This window comes from Budorcas taxicolor, chromosome 1, assembly GCF_023091745.1.
Source record: "Budorcas taxicolor isolate Tak-1 chromosome 1, Takin1.1, whole genome shotgun sequence".
In the NCBI taxonomy this organism is placed as follows: domain Eukaryota; kingdom Metazoa; phylum Chordata; class Mammalia; order Artiodactyla; family Bovidae; genus Budorcas; species Budorcas taxicolor.
Window position 1 is genome coordinate 147,556,837 of NC_068910.1, and position 12,357 is coordinate 147,569,193.

The following is a 12,357-nucleotide window of genomic DNA, read 5'->3' on the forward strand; positions in this document are numbered from 1 at the left end:
CTTATAAACAGTTCCTTGATACACCTCTTATACCCAACCTTTTTTTAATCATACTTTGTGGGGCAGAAACAAAGAATGTATGTAGTAGCATCTCCTGGTCGAGTCTGTTTTTGTCTATCTCTAATTTTGTGCTATACCTCATTGCTTAATCTCAATAATGAACAAGAAATTACTCTAGACTGGGAAATTATACTGAAAAGTTGTACTGAAAAGTCACAACAGAACTTTTCATCTACCTCAATTCCCTTGGCATCTTTCCTTTTCATTTGCTTAAGAGAAATAAGGCTTCCCCAGTGGCTCAGCAATAAAGAATCTACCTGCCAATGCAGGAGATCTGGGCACTCAGGTCCGATCCCTGGGTCAGGAAGATCCCCTGGAGAAGGGAATGGCAACCCACTCCAGTATTCTTGCCTAGAGACTCCACAGACGGAGGAGCCTGGTGGGCTACAGTCCATGGGGTTCCAAAAGAGTTGGACACAACTGAGGGACTAAACAACAATGACAAAGAGAAATAAGGAAGAGTTTTCTTCTCTCAACAGCAGTTGATACCCAGAAACCGTGGGGTAGATTATATGCCTGGAAAGAGAATGACATGGAGAAAGGAAAGAGGCCCATGGAAGCATGGGGAGTGGAGAAGTAGCTTAAGGGAAAAGCCAGCTAACACTTAGGACCCTAGAAAGTGCTACCAAACTGTCAGTGTCATGAATTTCCATTTTTCCAAAATGAACACCCATTTGTTAACTAGAATTAAAAAGAATTAGCCTGGTTTCTCCGTTCCCAGACTTTATATGGATGCTGTGCTCTTGTTCTTGTCCCATCTTACCTTGAAGCGGCAGATAGAGGATGAGGCAGAGGAGGAATCCTTCCCAACCTCGTTCTGTCTTCCTCTCCTTGGCTCTTCTCTGGGGACTTAGTGATGATGTTAATCTTAAAAGACCATAGGCCACACCTCACGCCCTAGCTTTGAATAATTCCGGTGTCAGGTGTCAATAGCCATCTCTCTAACACCCCCCAGTGACAACAGAATCTCATAGAGGACTCCCCTACCCAGTGCCCTAACTAGACCTGAACCTGGTCTCCAAAAGTCATCTGACAAACCAGTTTGGAGAGGAGGAAGAAAAGATATTTTGTCAGTGGAGCAGTGCTAATGGCCTCCTCATACTTTAGAATCACTCTGGCATATAGGGCACCATGGGAAAGGCACAGAATGCCTGCTGTTTCCTTCAAGTAGCACACACACTTGTTTTAACCCTGCTGTCATCTTTCCCCCAAAAATGGCGGGGGGGCATCTTCTTTTATATAATCAACATCAGACTCAGAGATTTTATATATGACTTCTGTACTGGCAAGTCTTAACTTCTGACTTTTGAGTGCGTCAGAAGCAGTTTGGACTGGAGGAGGAGTGGGTGGAGGGGAGATGGCAGGGTTTTCAGCGGAAGTTGATTTGTAAGGTCATGACCAATCTGCGTACAAATTCATGTTGCTTTTGGACCCGCTGGTGTTTTTAGGAAATTTATTAGTTGTTAACATTTTAAAAATTGGGAGATTTCATGTAAAAACTGGGTTTCTGGCCTCATTTGAAAAATAAGATCAAGCAATACTGGGCTCACATTTTTACTATACACAATGCTTTCTGCCAGAGCTGCAAAGTGGTTAACTCTTTGGATGAAGAATATTCTCTCTAGATCATCACAGTGTCTGTCACCAACTATTGTCTTATTCCTGACCAGCTCCCCTCACTTATGTTACCTCCTTGGCCTCAGTAGGTGTTCAAGTTTGCCTTTGAGTGTTAAGATTAATTTTCTTGTTTGATTCTTAAAGAGCCTTAGGAAGTAATTTCAAAATACCATGCCATGCCTAGATGATCACGGTCTTGTCAGATTCAGTTCAGTTCAGTCGCTCAGTCGTGTCCGACTCTTTGCGACCCCATGAATTGCAGCACACCAGGCCTCCCTGTCCATGACCAGCTCCCGGAGTTCACTCAGACTCACGTCCTTCGAGTTGGTGATACCATCCAGCCATCTCATCCTCTGTCGTCCCCTTCTCCTCCTGTCCCCAATCCCTCCCAGCATCAAAGTCTTTTCCAATGAGTCAACTCTTCACATGAGGTGGCCAAAATACTGGAGTTTCAGCTTTAGCATCATTCTTTCCAAAGAAATCCAAGGGTTGATCTCCTTCAGAATGGACTGGTTGGATCTCCTTGCGAGAATGTGCAAATATTTGGTTCCTGGTAGAAGCCAGACATATGCGTACATGGGCCAAAGTCATCAGTGGTTTCACCTGTTATTCTAGAGTGATTTCTGTTAGGGAAAGCTCTAGGGAACCAAGGGAGATGTTGCTTCAGGGAAGAAGCTTTTCAGGCTAGTTAGTATGAGATAGTAAGAAAGGTCTAAGACCAAATCCTATTAGAATCATGTCACCCTCTCTCTGCCTCCTCTCTAAGGTTGAGAGGATAAAACCTGTCTTGCAGGAGTTTTATGTGGCTGGAGATAATATGTATACACTGCCTGTCCCATCCTAACCAGCTAATGAATTGGAGCAGCAATAAACAGTGAAAGTGGCAGTAAGAGTAGTTGTTATTGTTGTCCTCGATGTCTTAAGATTATTCAGGTTGCTTCAGCCTGCATGGAATCTTCTGGACTTAAAATGTCTGAGTTGACTGATTCAACCCCAGTTCCCATGAGCAAGAGTGTTTCCTCTCAGCTTCACTCAGCTGAATGCTGACAAGGACAATCCCTCCATTCTCCTCAGCATCACTCTTCATCTTTTGAGACTTCTTTCCCCTTTAGGAAGTTTATTTACTTATTTTTTCTTTTATAAAAAGATGAGTTTGGACCATCATCTCTCAAAGCATTTTCTGCAGAACTCTAGTTCTATGGAATGTTCAGTGCTTTTCTGAAAAATCATTTTTCATTTTTCAAGTTCAAATAACTCTGAGAAATGATGAATTAAACAAGGAGAATCAGGCATTATTACTGTAGGATTTCTCAGAGTATTTAACTAAAATGTTAATGTGACTTGAAAATGTCATGTATATGATTTCCCACATGTAGTTAACTTTTGGAAATTTCTTTTTCTCAGACTAACTTCAGAACTAGTACTCCATGAATATTTTTGGGAAAACACTGCTTTAGGTAAATAGAGTAAATCTAGAAGAAAGAAAACTTGAAAAAAATTTCTTAGATTTCCTGCAGATAGAATGTAGAATGCTGTAGCTTAGGTAAAAATCAAGAAATTTAAAAAATAAATGAGGTAAGTGTTTTTTTTTTTTAGATAAGTATTTTAAACCTGAAGTTTGATTAGAACCATGAGAACCCACAAACAAATAGGAGATAAAAGAAGTATCGATTTCAAGCTGTTTCTGAATCCCTGAGCAATATAAACTTAGACTGCCTCAAGGAGGAATTTTCTTTTCTCTCTTTTTCTTTAGATCAGTGACCTACCAGCCAGAAGCCATGTGTCATCCACCTAGATCTAATTTTAGGATGAGAATTTAAAAACATGCTTTGGTATTGTTACCTCTCAAAGATACTCAGAAAGAAAACATTTTAGGAGCTGAAGGACAGTGTTGGTTTTTCTCATTGGTTGTCTTGCAGTCAATAGTGGGTATAATTTATGCTTTAAGAGTACATATTTTTCCCTTGTGGAATTCAATAAGTGAATTATTTTGAATGAAAAATAAACACAGCCTGTATCAGCTTAAAATTTTCGTGGCATTCATGCCAGAAATGTTATTACCAAGGTAGACCATAGATATTTATCACTTCGTCTGATCAAAAGCCCATATTTATAAAACATCACACCTGAGAAGCTTTTTGGAATGACTGGGAGTGACCATTCTTCCAGTCTGTCTAGGCCTGTCCTAGTAAAAAGGCTCCATCGTAGCTGGACTGTTGGTTCTGGCTTCTCTGGCTTAGTGAGACCCTGTTGCCTTTCAGTTGTGACCTAACGGGTTTCCAGTCCAATACTTCATGATGTGGGAGAATCTCTCATGCGTATATTACTGTTAGAGATGTTAGATATACTGAATCCATTTATTGGCTTGAGTAAGTAATCCTTACTTGTCATTCTGGGAGGAGTAAAATTCTAAGGACTGTAAAATCCTAAACTGTGATGTTGGTTATTTTAATTGAGTAGATTTATGTGGATGTTCTGGGTGGTGGCAACAGCTAGAGTAAAAACATGGAAGCTTTAGTATTGAGAGGACCTCAGATTTGAGTAGAAGAGCGACAGGAAATGAAGCTGTGGTATTATGTGGGGCCAGATCACAGAAGGTCTTGTATACCAAGCTAAAGTTTGGTTTAATTGCATAGCCCAGGATTTCCCAAACTTGACTAAGGTTCAGATCTCTTTTAAGGGAAATAATTCTCCTAAACCCCTGATACTGACTTCAATTATTTATATTATAATATTACTTAATATGTATCTTCATAAAACCATGTATAATGTCCTTATGCTCATAGTTCTTATACCACTATAAAATTAAAATAAATTTATAAATTACTACGTACAAGACTACAGAATCAACACATCACTAGTTTAATGAGGTAATATTGTTTTATTAATATTAGATAATTGCTGTCATTTTTTTCCTCTTAATAATAAAGAGCTAGTTTTTAGAATACCTGTCTGTTATTTTGTTGAGCCAATTTGATAATTCATCTTAGTATGCTGCTGCTAAGTCACTTCAGTTGTGTCTGACTCTGTGCGACCCCATAGATGGCAGCCTACCAGGCTCCCCCGTCCCTGGGATTCTCCAGGCAAGAACACTGGAGTGGGTTGCCATTTCCTTCTCCAGTGCATGAAACTGAAAAGTTAAAGTGAAGTTGCTCAGTTGTGTTCGACTCTTAGCGACCCCATGGACTGCAGCCTACCAGGCTCCTCCATCCATGGGATTTTCCAAGCAAGAGTACTGGAGTGGGGTGCCATTGCCTTCTCCGATAGTAGTTCTTAAACCTTTTTTTTAAAAGTAATCATTCATTTCATTCTAACTACTCCCCCTAGTTGGGAAGTTATTACTGCAAAGGTGGGGAGTGTGTAATTCTTTCCTACATAAAGTGAATATGGGATATGATTTATCATAACATGCCTATGCTGCTGTACACTGTGTGAACACTCAGCTTCTCCCACACAGTTCTCTATTAAAAATTCTGTGAAACCTTTGTCTGTAAAACATGTTATGACGTCATTTGGCTTTCATTCAGTATTGTTTACATTTTAAATCCTCTTCTCTTCTTTCCTAATTTGCCTGAGACCATTAAAGGCACATTATTCTGTTGTACTGTATTGTTTCCATGATCATGATGTTAAATAAAAGATTCTGTTTATTAACTAATCTTTAAATATATTTATATTTGGCTGCACCAGGTCTTATGTTAGTCGCAGCATGCAGAATCCTTGATCTTTGTTGTGGCATGTGGGATCTTTAGTTGTGACATGTAGGATCTAGTTCCCTGACCAAGGATTGAACCTGGGCTCCCTGCATTGGGAGCTCAGAGTCTTAGCCACTGGACCACCAGGGAAGTCCTAACTAATTTTTTTTTTAAATCTTATTCTATGAAAATTGTAAAATTGATCTGCAAATGAGAAATTTTGTTTTATAATTGGCAGAAGAATTCAACACGAGTGCCACAGCAGATGTGGGGTGATCACTCTTGACATTAGCTCCTGACAAGCTAGCTAGGGGAGGGTGTTGGGGGATTGCTGCAGTAGAGCATTTCTTATGTCACTGAACGGCACTACCATCCATCAAGTTCTGCAACCAGAAACCAAGGTGTTACCCACGACACCTCTCTTTCTCATCCTGCTGTATCTAATCCATCAACAAGGTTTGTCAATTTTACCTCTCAAATTTTTCTCATGAGTCTGTCCACTTCTCTCCATCTTCTCCACCACAATTCTAGTCCAAACCACCATCCTGGATGACAACAGTCACTCCTAGTTAGAAACTTATCTTCCATTGTAAGCTATCTAATTCTTCCTCCAGTCTGCTGGCCTTAGAGACATTTTCAAAATGGAAATTTGATTTCTCAACCCTTAACCTATTCACTTTTTAAAACCTTGCAGTGGTTGGCTTCTTCTGTTACTCTAAAGACCTTAGCATGGTCTACCTCTGGAGACCTTCCCTTCCTTCTCCCACCACCTGGCCCTTGTTAAAGTTCCCTCTGCTTGGAGTGCTCTCTTCTCTGCCCCCTTCTGCCATCTTCACTACTAGCTCCTACTGCTTTACTAATAGCTCCTAGTCTTCTTCAGATGTAACATGAACCTTTCTTTCCCAGTACACAGCACAGTTACAGTTTAAATTTGGATTGATATTTATCTGACTCTAAAGCAATGAGGTCAGGAAGCTTGTCTATTTGGCTTCCATTGTATCTCCATCAAATATTGAATAAATGAGTAGACTAGGTACATTACATAATATAAATATATTTAAAGATGCATACAATTCTGTATTGGAACATAGATTCTCTAGCTCCTTGCTTGAAGGTTGGAGAGTATCATCCCCTGAAACACTTCAAAACACAAATACACTTTGAGAAGGGGATGCTTTGCAATTAATACCATGTAAATAAGTTAAGTCTTTGGGCCAAGCTATCCTTGGACAAGCCAAAGTAGTTGGTACCCTAATGTATTGAAGCTTTGATCCAGGGTTGTATAGTGTTCATCTACATATATATTTTTTAAACCTACATAAACAAACCAACATATTTAAAGTATATCAGGGAGATTTTTTGAGGCTTTTTATTTTATATGAAGGTATCAGATATGCACTTTTGGGTACTACAGTGTTTTAAGCAGGGTCAGAAGTACTAGTATGCCTTGGAGAGGTGGCTTGAGGTGTGTTGAGAAAGAAGTTTTCTTCTCCCACTGGATGGCCAGAGGTGCTTAAAGAATTCTCAATAGATACATGTTTATATATCTATAACTTTATATATCTATATGTATATAAACCCTCAATATTTTTCTGATAAACTACATGTATCCTTATAGAGAGGAGAAATTATTTATTCCTATGATACTAAAACTTTTTTTATTATGACATACTTACAGGTTACCAAAAAGTACAGCAAATGATTTTAGAAGCAACCTGTGTACCCACTGTGAAGCTTTGTTAAATTTTAACATTTATAAATCATTTTTAAAAATTGATGTATAGTTGATTTACAATGTTGTGTTAGTTTCTGGTGTACAGCAAAGTGATTCAAACATATTATATGTATATAATATAGATAAATATATATGTGTTCTTTTTCAGATTCCTTTCTATTATAGGTTATTATAAAATATTGAATATAGTTGCCTGGGCTTCCCTGGTGGCTCAGTTGGTAAAGAATCTGCCTGCAATGCAGGAGACCCAGGTTTGATCCCTGCATTGGGAGGATCCCCTGGAGAAGGGAATGGTTACCCACTCTAGTATTCTTATCTGGAGAATCCATGGACTGAGGATCCTGGCGGGCTACAGTCCATAGAGTCACAAAGAGTCAGACACAACTGAAGCGACTGAGCAAGCAGCACTCATAGTTGCCTGTGCTATACAATAGGTCCTTTTGCTTATCTGTTTTATATATATTAATATGTATTAGTTAATTTCAAACTCCTGATTGTTTAGAAGTTAATCCCTCCCCCAACCTTTCCCCTTTGGTAATCATAAATTTGTTTTCTATATCTGAGAGGCTGATTCTGCTTTGTAAATAAGTTCATTTGTATCATTTTTTAAGATTCCACACATCAGTGATATCATATGGTATTGGTCTTTCTCTTACTTACTTCACTTAGTATGATAGTCTCTAGGTCCATCCAAGTCATTTCTTGAAGAAATAAAATATTACAGGACAGATGAAGCCCCTTGTGTATCCCTCTCTGTTCTCACTGCCCCCCAACAGTAATTGGACCTTGAATCTGTTCTTTTTCCTGCTGAAGCCTGGCTTTACATTTTTAAATACACATCTTCATCTATAAACAACATATAGTTTTACATGTTTACAAAATTAATAGAAATTAATTAAGGATGGGATGTTTAGATAGCATCACTGACTCAATGGACATGATTTCGAGCAAACTCGGGGAGATAATGGAGGACAGCGGAGCCTGGTGTGCTGCAGCCCATGGGGTCACAAAAAGTGGGACACAACTTAGCAACTGAACAACACAATAGCGATGAATACAAATGAGGTCATACAATTTGAGTCTTTTTGTAACTTAATTTTATTTATTTATTTTTGGCTGCGCTGGGTGTTTGTTGCTGCTCCGGCTTTTCTCTAGTTGCGGCGAGCAAGGGCTACTCTCCAGGGCTTCTTGTTGCGGTAACTTCTCCTGTTGTGGAGCGCGGGCTCTAGGGTGTGTGAACTTCAGTAGTCGTGGCAGGCGGGCTCAGTACTTGTTGCTCCCGAACTCTAGAGCACAGGCTCAATAGTTGTGGTACACAGGCTTAGTTGCTCCACTGCATGTGGGATCTTCCCAGACCAGTAATTGAACCCATGTCTTGTGCATTGGCAGGCAGATTGTTTACCACTGAGCCATCATGGAAACCCTTTGTAACTTATTTTTGCTTAACATTTTTTTTGAGGTCTATACATATTGATAACATTTTAACTCTTGTTCTTTAACTGTTGTATAATACTCTATTGTACAAATATCATAATCTTGTTCTCTTGTTAATGAAATTTAGATTATTTTCTCTAATATAGAAAATGCACAAGGAACATACCTCCTTGTGTGAGAGACCCTTTAGGGCAGCTTTTCTCAGATGATAGTATTAAGCCATAACACCTGAAGGTATTCACTGTGTATAAAGAATTAAGTTCTAGGCGTCTAGAATGAGTATGCTGTGCGTAGTTGCTCAGTTGTGTCCAACTCTTTGTGACCCCATGGACTGTAGCCCACCAACCGCCTCCATCCATGGAGATTCTCCGGGCAAGAATACTGGAGTGGGTTGCCATGTCCTCCTCCAGGGAATCTTCCCAACCCAGGGATCAAACCCAGGTCTCCTGCATTGCAGGAGGATTCTTTACCATCTGAGCCACCAGGGAAGCCCAGAATGAGTTCAGCTATGTGTTATCCTTGGGAGAATTGAGAAAATAGTCACTCATAATTTTGTGTAGGGTTTGATTCATTTGCAGAAGCTCTGATTGAGAATGGCTACTGTAGAGCATATATGTAGAAATAGAATAGCTAGGTTCAGGATAGGCATATGTGATAGAACATTAGCTTTCACCAAAATCTGTTCTTTCCTTCTTCCATTGTGACAGAATTGTAGATGGCTCCTAGCTGTCTCATTGAGAACTGCATTTTCTTGCTTCCTTCTCAGTTAGATGCAACCGTATGACTAAATTGTTGCCAATAGAATGTGAGTGGAAATGAGAGATGTTGCTTCTTGGCTGATGCCTTAAGGCCAAGTCACACCTCCTTCACACTCCATTTTTCCTTCCCTCCATTTGGGTGACTGGTGGTGGCAATTAGTAGAGCAACTTTGGAAGCCAAATGTTGAACGTGACAGAGTTCACCCTGGGTCTCCACATAAGTGCCAAGACTACAACTATACTGCTGATCTGGTATACTCACTCACCTGGGACTTTTATGCAGGAGCGAAATAAACTTGACTACAAGACACTGAATTGTAGGGTTTACTTGGGATCTTTTTCATACTGTTCACAGGGGTCTCAAGGCAATAATACTGAAGTGGTTTGCCATTCCCTTGTCATTTCAGACGCTAGCAAAGTAATGCTCAAAATTCTCCAAGCCAGGCTTCAGCAGTACATGAACTGTGAACTTCCAGATGCTCAAGCTGGATTTAGAAAAGGCAGAGGAACCAGAGATCGAATTTCTGACATTGGTTGGATCATAGAAAAAGCAAGAGAGTTCCAAAAACAAACAAACAAACAAAAAAAAACAAAAAAACCCAGCTGCTTCTGCTTTATTGACTATGCCAAAGCCTTTGACTGAGTGGATCACAACAAATTGTGGAAAATTCTTAAAGAGATGGGAATACCAGACCACCTTACCTCCCTCCTGAGAAATCTGTATGCAGGTCAAGAAGCAATAACTAGAACCAGACATGGAACAACAGACTGGTTCCAAATTGGAGAAGGAGTACATCAAGGCTCTACATTGTCACCCTTCTTATTTAACTTATATGCAGAGTACATCACATAAAATGCTGGGCTGGATGAAGCACAAGCTGGAATCAAGATTGCCGGGAGAAATATTAATAACCTCAGATATGCAGATGACACCACCATTATGGCAGAAGTGAAGAGGAACTAAAGAGCCTTTTGATGAAAGTGAAAGAAGACAGTGAAAAAGCTGGATTAAAACTTAGTATTCAAAAAAATAAGATCATGGCATTCGGCCCCATCACTTCATGGCAAATAGATGGGGAAACAATGGAAACAGTGAGAGACTTTATTTTAGAGGGCTCCCAAGTCACTGCAGATGGTGACTGCAGCCATGAAATTAAAAGATGCTTGCTCCTTGGAAGAAAAGCTATGACCAATCTAGACAGCATATTAAAAAGCAGACATTACTTTACCATTACATAAAGGTCCGTCTAGTCAAAGCTATGATCTTTTTAGTAGTCATGTATGCATGTGAGAGTTGGACCACAAGAAAGCTGAGCACCAAAGAATTGATGCTTTTGAACTGTGGTGTTGGAGAAGACTCTTGAGAGTCCCTTGAACTGCAAGGAGATCCAACCAGTCCATCCGAAAGGAAATCAGTCCTGAATATTCATTGGAAGGACTGATACTGAAACTGAAACTCCAATACTTTGGCCACCTGAGATGAAGAACCGACTCATTGGAAAAGCCCCTGATGTTGGGAAAGACTGAAGGCGGGAGGAGAAGGGGACGATAGAGGATGAGATGATTGGATGGCATCACCGACTCGACGGACATGGGTTAGAGCAAGCTCTGGGAGTTGCTGATGGACAGGGAAACCTGCCGTGCTACAGTCCTGGGGTCGCAAAGAGTCGGACACAACTGAGCGACTGAACTGAACTGAACTTGGGGTCTAACAGTATAGTTCATTTCCAACCTATTAATTTGGCCAACTGTAATGCGGTTCCATCAGTCAATACTCCACCAGCATGTGTGAAGCATCGTGTCTCTCTAGATCCTGAAAACACAATATTGTCAGATTTTTATGTTTCCCTATCAGGTGGGCATAAAATGGTATCTTGTTGCTAATTCAATTTCCATTTCCCTGATTATTAGTAAGATTGGGTGTCTTTTCCCCTGGGCCCTGGTGTGCTCGAGACCTTGTATGTGCCCTTCAATGGCGAAGTTTCTGTATTCCCCAGTCCTGTGGAATTCCTGCAATCAAACCCTGATGTTCTTCAAAACCAGATTCTCTGGGGGCTCCTTCTCCTGTTGTCAGACCCTCTGGCTGGGAAGACTAAGGTGGGGCTCAGAACTTTACTCCTGTGGCAAAACTTCTGTGGTATAATTGTTTTTCAGTTTGTGGGTTGCCCACCCAGCAGGGATTTTATTTTATTGTGATTTTGCCCCTCCTACCATCTCTTTGTGGTTTCTTCTTTGCCTTTGGATGTAGGGTATCTTTTTTGGTAGGTTTCAGTGTTTTTTTTTTTTGATGGTCATTCAGCAGTTGTTTGTGATTTTGGCGTTTACATAAGACAGGTGAACTCAAGTCCTTCTACTCTACCATCTTGAGCTTATCTCCCTGGGTCTCTTTTGATATTTGAATGGCTGCTTGAGTTTCCTTTTCCATGAACTGTCTATCCACATCATTTGCCAATTTTTCTATTCAGTTATTTAGCATTTCTTATTGAGTTGTAGGAATTATTTGTATTAAAAACTTTGTCAGTTATAACTTGTAGTTTATCTTTTTGCTTTATGGCATCTTATATAGAAACAAATTTAAATATGATAAAAATTAATCAAACTTTATTTTATTAGTTTTTGTATCTTATTTAAGAAGTTCACAAAGATATTTCACATTTTCTTTTAAATGTTTGAAGGTTTTCCCTTTCAGTTGGGCCTTTGATCTATGTGGTATGAAGCTATAACCCCTGAGTTTTAAGAAATATGGATAACCAGTTGTTCCAACATTATCCATAGTCTTTTCTTTCTTTCTCTACTGATTTGTAATGTTTTCTTTGTCACAGATCAGGTTTACATGTATGCACGAGTCTGTTTCTAGGCTCTTTATTGCATTGATTTATTAATCCATTCTTGGGCTGCTGCTGCTGCAAAGTTGCTTCAGTCGTGTCCAACTCTGTGCGACCCTATGAACGGCAGCCCACAAGGCTCCTCCGTCCCTGGGATTCTCCAGGCAAGAACACTGGAGTGGGTTGCCATTTCCTTCTCCAATGAATGAAAGTGAAAAGTGAAAGTGAATCGC

General features: G+C 39.9%; 1 protein-coding gene across 1 annotated transcript in view; it reads right to left on the reverse strand.

The window, feature by feature from the left end:
• LOC128052717 (5-hydroxytryptamine receptor 3C-like) overlaps positions 1-12,357 on the reverse strand; it is a 28,830-nt gene that overhangs the window by 14,774 nt on the left and 1,699 nt on the right.